Source organism: Mesoplodon bidens (genome assembly GCF_964165515.1).
Source record: "Mesoplodon bidens genome assembly, chromosome: 17".
NCBI classification, from domain to species: domain Eukaryota; kingdom Metazoa; phylum Chordata; class Mammalia; order Artiodactyla; family Ziphiidae; genus Mesoplodon; species Mesoplodon bidens.
Genome location: NC_138174.1, coordinates 11,738,024 through 11,743,820, shown reverse-complemented (window position 1 = coordinate 11,743,820; position 5,797 = coordinate 11,738,024). Strand labels below are relative to the sequence as shown.

At 47.2% G+C, this 5,797-nt stretch overlaps 1 pseudogene across 1 annotated transcript; it reads left to right on the top strand.

Moving 5' to 3' along the window:
• Window positions 1–1,729: 1,729 nt before the first annotated feature.
• LOC308604870 (TOM1-like protein 1) lies at window positions 1,730–3,927 on the top strand (annotated as a pseudogene). Its single transcript has 3 exons — window positions 1,730–1,788; window positions 2,085–2,257; window positions 2,486–3,927. The product of its transcript is annotated as a TOM1-like protein 1 (transcript).
• Window positions 3,928–5,797: the final 1,870 nt, after the last annotated feature.

The window sequence follows — 5,797 nt, the reverse complement described above, 5'->3', positions numbered from 1 at the left end:
TTGGCCTGGCTGCACCATAACACTTAACACTGGCTGATGATCAGTTGTTTTGCCAACATTTGAACACACCTGTGGAGCGAAAAGCCCCAGGCCCTGAAGCTTTTCAACCTGCCTGTCTGGCCCTGTCCCCTTATCATGGGTGCAGTACCCTCCTACAAGGAACTCAGCCCCATGGCCTCCAAAACCCCTTCCTCGGGCCTCCCGCCAAGCCAGGGGTGCTCGTGAGAGTCCTGTCGGCCCCATGACATTCCAGAATTCCTCAGGTGGGTCACAGACTGGGCTTCACCTTGACCTTGAGCACGGGCTCCCCATGGCTGTGGGAAGGGGGGTGACAGCTCTCTTGAAGCCTAGGCCTCGGCAGTGTCTCGAAACATGGGTTTCCCACTTGCCTTTGAAGTTTAAATGTGGACCTGTTTTCTCCTGATAATAATAAGCAGGGCCAGGAGGGAGAAAGACAGAAGAGGGAGAGGAGGGAGGGCAGACAGCAGTTGTGTCAAAACAGAAAACCATCCAAACTCTGCTCGGAAGGGACGCTGACGTGGCTCCATGGTTGCCGGTGGGAGTAAGGGGAGGCTGGAGGCCTGGTCATGGGAGCAGACGTGCCCTGCAGGCCAGCTCCAGCCCCTGCCCGCTCTGGTCACCAAGGAGTGGACGGGGTGGATCTTGAAAAGAAATCAAGAGAATCCCAAAATGTAACCACCGAGGGACAGAGGAAATGAGACCCTCGGTGCGGGCGCCCAGGGCCTCTGGAGGAAGGAGACCTCTGCTGACCAGCCCGCTGTGGTCAGGAGGTGTCCCAGACCTGCAACAAATGGCCACAAGCTATGGCCTTGTTTGGTCTAGAACCTTCTCCTCAAAATAGCAGAAATAAATGTTTGGAAAGAAAGGTGAAATGAATGACAGCTCGTGACCTGGCTTCGCATGTGTCACAGCCAGCTGGCCCAGCAGCACCGGGGGCCCCCGCGGTCGGGTCAGGGGTGATCCCTGCGGCCTAGCCAAAGAAACAGACACGACAGCCCACCTCTGTTCAGAAACAGAATCTCCCCAAAGGATAGCAGTGTGTGCCTGAGGCACCCCAGGCCCAGGGAGGTGGAGCTGCTCCCAGCTGCAGGAAGAGCAGGGGCTCCAGAACCCAGGCCCCCCAGCATCAGGGTGAGAGCCTTTCCTCAGAGCCCCAGGCTTCCCGGAGACTAGAGCTGGAAGGGGCTCCGGAGTCCAACCCTCTCTGTTCATTCATTAAAAACATGGCAGCTCAGAGGACGAGGCCGCCCTGAGTTCAAGACCTCCTGAATATTAGCCGGCGGTTCCCCATTCATGAAGATGGAAACAGAATCCCTGCCTTGGGAAATTGATGCACCAATTAAACGGGACAACATATGTAACCACTTGAATAGTCCAACACCTTGCAATCATTATTTGTCATTATGCAGATAAAAGCCAACTAGGGAGACCCACAAACGTCACAGCCTTGCCCAGAGTCAGTCAGTGGAAGGCCCACAAAGGTCAGAGGTAGGCAGCTCCCAAGACAGCCCCTATGATCCCCCTGCCTGGGATTCACACCCTGAGTAATCCCCTCACACACTGTTATCCATAGATACAAAGAAGTGACTTTATATCACTTCCAAGATGAGGTTATAAGCCTCTGTGGCTCAGAACAGAATGAGGGTTGCCAGGGGGTGGGGGAAAGGGGAGGTGTTTATCAAAGGGTACAAAAATTCAGTCTGGCGAGATGAACGAATTCTGGAGAGCTATGTACAGCACGGCGACTACAGTTGACAATACTATATTGTACAGTTGAAATTTGCTACGAGGGTAGATCTTAAGTGTTCTCTCCACACACATACAAAAGATGACTATGTGAGGTGGTGTCCATTAACTTGATTGTGGTGATCATTTCACAGTGTATACGTGTATCAAAACATCAGGTTGTGTACCTTAGATATGTACAATTTTAATTCGTCATTTATACCACCCAAAAGCTAAAAACCCAAAACACTGCGGCTGCCATCTTAGGCTCTGTCTTGGGCAGCCAGACCCCCGTAGACCAAATATGACAATTTTTCAATCCCCACACACGTTTCCAGGAGCCGAGAAGAGAAACACTTTGAACTGGGACTGTATTTGTTTCCTGCGGCTGCCATAACAAAGTACCCCGCACTGCATGGCGTAAACAATGAAAATGTATTGTCTCATAGTTCTGGAGGCCAGGAGTCTGAGATCAAAGCAACAACAGCAGGGCTGGTTCCTTCTGAGAGATGTGAGGGAGAACCTGTGCATGCCTCTCTCCCAGCTTCCGGTGGTTGGCCTGTAATTGTTGTCCTTCCTTGGCTTATAGAAACATCACCCAGATCTCTGCCTGCATCTTCACATGGTGTTCTACCTGTGTGTGTCTATGTCCGAACTTCCCCTTTTTATAAGAACACCAGTCATGTTGGACTAGGACCCACCCCAATGACCTCATCTTAACTTGATTACCTCTGTAAAGACCCTATTTCCGGTTGGGAACGGTGGCGGAGGCCCAGGCTGGCTCCCTGCGCTACCACGGCGCTCGGGAAGAGTCACCGGGACCCGTTGGCAACCTCCGTGGGCCAGCACATAGAAAAGGCTACATTTGCTGGAGTTCAGACTGAACGCTGGGGCCAGTTTATGCACATCTGTGACATAATTAACATTGCTCACGATGGGCCAAAAGATGCAGTAAAAGCTTTGAAGAAAAGGATTTCCAAAAACTACAATCATAAAGAAACCCAACTTACCTTGTCACTTATTGACATGTGCATACAGAACTGTGGTCCAAGTTTCCAGTCTCTGATTGTGAAGAAGGAATTTGTTAAAGACAGTCTAGTTAAGCTGCTGAATCCCAGATATACCTTGCCAACAGACATTCAGAAGAGAATTTTGAATTTCATTACGACGTGGTTGCAGGGTTTCCCAGGAGGTATGGATGTAAGTGAAGTGCAAGAAGTGTAAGGAAGATGTTCAGTCTCCTCCATCAGATGCTGAAACAGCCAGACGAGAGACTGCTCAGATCTCACCGAACCCACCACCGTCTGTTCCTACTGCACCAGCTCTTTCTTCTGTAGTTCCCAAGGACTCCAGTATTACATTGGTTCCAGAACAGACTGGAAAACTGCACAGTGAATTGGATATGGTGTAAATGAATGTGAGAGTGATGTCTGCCATACTGATGGAGAATATTGCTGGGTCTGAAAACCGTGAAGACAAAGAGCTTCTGCAGAAACTTTATAAGACGGGTCGGGAGATGCAAGAGACGATCATGGACCTGCTCGTGGTGGTGGAGAATGAAGATGTCACTGTTGAGCTAATTCAAGTGAATGAGGACTTTAGTAACACCACCCTTGGATATGAGAGGTTTACTCGAAACCAACAAAGGATCTTGGAGCAAAATAAGAACCAGGGGGAGATGCCAATACTAGCAGTGAACTTTCAGCCCCATCCTCTGATCTCCTTGACCTAAGTCCCAGCCCTCCGACGCATAGGGCCACTCTGGGAGAATACAACACCCTGAATGCTCAGCTTTCAGACTTAAATTTCAGCTCTCCAAAACCCAGCCTTCATCCACAGGTGGATTTGCTAGCCTCGGAAAATACAGAAACATCCCTGTTTGCCCAAAGGACCAGCCAAAACCTTGCCTCAGGTCATACATATGAGAGTTTTCTGGAATATTCAAATTCAGCATTACTACAGCTGGTTAGTCTACAGACCATTCCAGCGACACCAACAAAGCAGAGACCACCATCCTTGCCCAGCAATCAACCAGCGATGACAAAGAATGATTCCCAGCCATCCAATTACTATGAGGTAATGGAGTTTGATCCATTAGCTCCTGCTGTCACCACAGAAGCTATTTATGAAGACACTGATGTATATCACTACAAAGGAGCTCAAAGTCACAGTGACTATTGAGGTGGAAGTAGATGACCAGCTCACTTGTGGCATTATGGGTGCCAATTCTCTAAAATGTAGACCCCGTCCAGCTTTGAGACCCAGAAGTTAAGACATTCCAAAACATCAAAACCATGGTGGAACATTTTTCCTCTGTAGTAATGAAGTTCAAACAGAAGAGTAACTGTTCCAGAGTAACGTTTATGGTTCCTGACAGCAGCTCAAGCTTTATCTCAAAAGAACTTGCTTGTAACATATATTCACTTAAAACTTTAGCAGAAGAAAAATTCATGGTACTGAGGCCAACCAGGTTAAGTGTAGCACCTTATGTTTCACAGGCCTTCCTACATTTAGAAATCATCACAAGAGCTGGGATAAGAGTAGATGAAGACTGTTTCATTACAAAATGATTGTTAATAGATGAAAGCATGAAATGTGAAAAACTATTATTCAGGAAGAATACTGAGTGTCTTCATTTAACTAAAGTTGAAAGTAGAAGTCAATTTGCACTTCTTTATAAATAATACTCTTGTTTAGAATTATGAATTGTAAAAGCCTTGATGATTGTAGTTTAATTATATTTCAGGTACCCTCAAGAGGTCAATGGATTCCACATTGGTTGCCTTTAAATACAATTCTTTATAATACTAAATGCTCTTTTTTTTTCTTTTTGGAAGAAAGACTTCTGGAAAACATTCAGAATAAATTGTACTTTGGTTTGTCATAAATTACAATGACAAATAAATTACCATTAAAACAAAAACAAAAAAAGACCCTATTTCCAAATAAAGTCACTTGCTGAGGTACAGGGGTTAGGACTCCAACATATTGGGGGGGGCATAATTTAATCCTTAACAGGGATGTTGCAGATTACTGGGATAAGTTGAAGGAAGTCTTTTAGAATCTCCCAGAAGTGATTACAGTGTCCAGATGGCTTTTACAATGTGCCCTGGGCAGTTAAGGAGGCAGAAACTAAGCAATTCCCCTGGTGTTAAAGTGAGAAGCCACATGATTCTTTCCATGTTGGTACTGGCAAGAAAACAACCCCCCTTTAATGGGTGCTGTGGCTGTGGTTTTCTTCAGCACCCAGTTAGTTTGCTGGGGATGTCCTAACAAAGTATCACAGACTGCGGGACTTAAACAACAGAAACTTATTTCTCACAGTTCTGGAGGCTGGAAGTCCAAGATCAAGGTGCCAGCAGGGCTGGTTTCTCCTGACACCTCTCAGCTTGCAGATGGCTCTCTTCCCTCCGTGTCCTCACATGGTCTTTCGGCTGTGAGCACACACCCCTGGCTCTATTCTTATAAGGACGCCATCCGATCAGGTTAGGACCCACCCTAACAGCCTCGTTTTAACTCAATCACTTTTAAAGACGTATCTCCAAATATGGTTACATCCTCAGATACTGGGGGTTGGTTCTGCCCCGGGGACACTAGGGGGAGACTCCCTCCTGGATGGCCGTGTCTTTAATCCAGACCATCCAGAATGTCTCCTGACCTCTTACAGTCCCGTGCCAGCACCCCACCTTTCAGTGTGTGGCGTTCCCTGCCTGGCAGGTTCCTGCATCCGTTGCCAGGTCTGGAGGGAGGGCTCTGAGAAAGCTGTTCTTTCTCTGCTATCAGGGTGGAGCAGCCTCGGGCCCCTTGGGCCAAGCAAAGAGTACTTCTGTTTTGACTCTTCGTTTTCTCACATTTTCCCTTTAAACACAGCCTGTCTTATATCTCCCTTTCTTATTTTTGTTTCTAACCCCCTCTGTTCCTCTTCAATGTAATTTTAAAGTGAAAACACATGGTCGCAAACCGGCATCTCCCCATTTACTCAGCTGCACCTACTTATTCAATTTAAACTGGAAGGCTAGTTTACAAACTTTCAAAAATAAGTCCTGGGCCA